This window comes from Schistocerca cancellata, chromosome 12, assembly GCF_023864275.1.
Source record: "Schistocerca cancellata isolate TAMUIC-IGC-003103 chromosome 12, iqSchCanc2.1, whole genome shotgun sequence".
In the NCBI taxonomy this organism is placed as follows: Eukaryota; Metazoa; Arthropoda; class Insecta; order Orthoptera; family Acrididae; genus Schistocerca; species Schistocerca cancellata.
The window spans coordinates 70,199,627-70,200,380 of NC_064637.1; the positions used below are offsets into that span (position 1 = coordinate 70,199,627).

General features: G+C 46.6%; 1 non-coding gene across 1 annotated transcript; it reads right to left on the bottom strand.

Annotated features, from left to right (window-relative positions):
* Positions 1-236: 236 nt before the first annotated feature.
* Trnat-ugu (transfer RNA threonine (anticodon UGU)) lies at positions 237-311 on the bottom strand. The gene has a single exon. It is a non-coding gene; the product is annotated as a tRNA-Thr (tRNA).
* Positions 312-754: the final 443 nt, after the last annotated feature.

Here is a 754-nt window from a genome sequence, read left to right on the forward strand (position 1 = left end):
ATGAAAATCCCTGACCCCGCCGGGAATCGAACCCGGGAGACCGTGCTCGGGAAGCGAGAACGCGACCACTAGACCACGAGCTGTGGACTTCTGTTATAAGTATGGAGATGGTGTGTGTTCTCTCGGACATGTCCATCGATGACCATGCAGCTCTCTAGAATGAAATTATAATTAAATCAATACCTTAAGCTATCGACAGACGTTGATACACATCAATGGGGACGGTTGAAAATGTATGCCCCGACCGGGACTCGAACCCGGGATCTCCTGCTTACATGGCAGACGCTCTATCCATCTGAGCCACCGAAGGCACAGAGGATGGTGCGACTGCAGGGATTTATCCATTGCACTCTCCCCGTGAGACCCACATTCCCAATTAATGTCCACACACAACATTCGTAGTCCCCCCTGCCCACTACACTCATTACTCGTGGCAATAATACCGAGTGCAGTAAGAGTACGGGTAATGCGTGTGCATCCGCGCAGAAGGAGAATGTAGCCGGTTAGCCTTAACTATATGGAGATGGTATCTGTTCTTTCGGACATTTTCAACTGACCCCGTTGAAGTATATCAATGCCTGTCGACAGCTTAAGGTAGTGATTTAATTATCAATTGCACAGTTCAGTCTATGTAAATGCTGTGGTTGAAATCGCAATAATAGTTTGTTGTATCTCTTCACTACCCATTGATTGTGATCAAGTACATTTTTAATTTTCCTCCCTTTCTACAGTCCTTCCAGTACACGTATATAGC